Source organism: Entelurus aequoreus, unplaced genomic scaffold (assembly GCF_033978785.1).
Source record: "Entelurus aequoreus isolate RoL-2023_Sb unplaced genomic scaffold, RoL_Eaeq_v1.1 HiC_scaffold_225, whole genome shotgun sequence".
Lineage (NCBI taxonomy): Eukaryota > Metazoa > Chordata > Actinopteri > Syngnathiformes > Syngnathidae > Entelurus > Entelurus aequoreus.
The window spans coordinates 20,001-22,500 of NW_026908150.1; positions in this window are offsets into that span (position 1 = coordinate 20,001).

The window sequence follows — 2,500 nt, forward strand, 5'->3', positions numbered from 1 at the left end:
GGCCCCATTTTAAACAGTTTGTAGTATTTCGGTGACGCCGAGGCGTCCGTCAGGTCTTCCCGGGCAATGTGATGCCTTTTGGAGCCATAAATTACTGTCATTAGGGGCCCTGGATGCCTTTTGGGGCCCTATTTCCAGACAGAAAACAGCAACCCTCTTACACTGCAAGAGGACAGCAGCGGGGAATTGGAGCCCTCCCGTGGACTCCGGCCGCAATTGCACCCCTAAAGAAATGCATTTTTTCCCAAGTGTGCACTATAGAGAGAAACCCTACTTATGAAGGGAAATAAACCCCGGGCTGTTGCACATGTGTCTTAGGACAGCAATAGACGGGCTTTTTAAACAGAACGGCATATTTTGTGCTACCCGGGGTGTCCAGCGCGTGTCCCCGGGGTATGTGAGGCCCTTTGGGGCATGCGGCCAGGAAATGTCCTGAACGATCCAAAATCACACCCTGGTTTGAGTGCCACATGTCCCGCAGCAGGTCACCCGAGTCCAGGTGCCCGACATGTACAAAGCGCCCCCCAGCAAAGTCACACTGTGAGTGGGGAAGAAAAGTTGGGAAAGTGTGCAAAAATCCCCAAAATGTTCTAAAATCACACCCAGGTTTGAGTGCCACATGTCCCACAGCAGGTCACCCGAGTCCAGGGATGCCCGACATGTACAAAGCGCCCCCCAGCAAAGTCACACTGTGAGTGGGGAAGAAAAGTTGGGAAAGTGTGCAAAAATCCCCAAAATGTTCTAAAATCACACCCAGGTTTGAGTGCAGCAAGTCCCGCAGCCGGTCACCCGAGTACAAGGGTGCCCGACATGTACAAAGCGCCCCCCCCCAGCAAAGTCACACTGTGAGTGGGGAAGAAAAGTTGGGAAAGTGTGCAAAAATCCCCAAAATGTTCTAAAAGCACACCCAGGTTTGAGTGCCACAAGTCCCGCAGCCGGTCACCCGAGTCCAGGGATGCCCGACGTGTCCACAAGGCTCCCAGCAAAGTCACACTGTGAGTGGGGGAGGAAATTCAGAAATGTAGGCAAAAGTCCCGAAAATGGTCCAAAATCACACCCAGGTGACACCCAGGTTTGAGTGCCACAAGTCCCGCAGCAGGTGACCCGAGTCCAAGGGTGCCCGGCATGTCCAAAGCGCCCCCAGCAAAGTCACACTGTGAGTGGGGGGGGAAAAGTGGGAAAAGTAGGCAAAAGTCCCGAAAATGGTCCAAAATGACACCCAGGTTCGAGTCCCACAAGTCCCGCAGCCGCCCACCCGAGTCCAGGGATGCACGACATGTCCAAAGAAATAATAAAAATCCACAAAAATCCACAAAAATCCGGGGGCCGGATTCCGGCGTACCGCTTCGGCCCGCGTGCCCTAGTTTGGAGACCGATTTTAAAAATTTGCCGTTGACGGCTAGTTTTTTTCCTTATCACACCCACATTTGAGTGCCACAAGTCCCGCCGCGTTCCACCCAAGTCCAGGGGTGCCAAGAGGTGCCCAGCGTGGCCAGGACGCATGCAGCAAAGTCACAGGGGAAGTGGGGTAGAAAAGTGGGGAAAGTCTGGAAAAGGTCGTGAAAATGGTCAAAAATCACACCCAGGCTGGCGTGCAGCAAGTCCCGCCGCGTTCCAGCCGAGCACAGGGGTGCCAGGAGGCACCCAGCGTGGCCAGGGCGCACCCAGCAAAGTCACAGGGGAAGTGGGGAAAGTCTGGGGGGAAAGTCGTGAAAATGAGCAAAAATCACACCCAGGCTGGAGTGCAGCAAGTCCCGCCGCGTTCCAGCCGAGCCCAGGGGTGCCAGGAGGCACCCAGCATGGCCAGGGCGCACCCAGCAAAGTCACAGGGGAAGTGGGGAAAGTCTGGGGGGAAAGTCGTGAAAATGAGCAAAAATCACACCCAGGCTGGAGTGCAGCAAGTCCCGCCGCGTTCCAGCCGAGCCCAGGGGTGCCTGGAGGCACCCAGCATGGCCAGGACGCACCCAGCAAAGTCACAGGGGAAGTGGGGAAAGTCGGGGAAAAAGTCATGAAAATGATCAAAAATCACACCCAGGCTGGAGTGCAGCAAGTCCCGCCGCGTTCCAGGCGAGCCCGGGGGTGCCAGCAGGCACCCAGCGTGGCCAGGGCGCACCCAGCAAAGTCACAGGGGAAGTGGGGAAAGTCTGGGGAAAAGTCGCGAAAATGATCAAAAATCACACCCAGGCTGGAGTGCAGCAAGTCCCGCCGCGTTCCAGCCGAGCCCAGGGGTGCCTGGAGGCACCCAGCGTGGCCAGGGCGCACCCAGCAAAGTCACAGGGGAAGTGGGGAAAGTCTGGGGAAAAGTCGCGAAAATGATCAAAAATCACACCCAGGCTGGAGTGCAGCAAGTCCTGCCGCGTTCCAGCCGAGCCCAGGGGTGCCTGGAGGCACCCAGCATGGCCAGGACGCACCCAGCAAAGTCACAGGGGAAGTGGGGAAAGGTGGGGAAAGTTGGGGAAAAAGTCATGAAAATGATCAAAAATCACACCCAGGCTGGAGT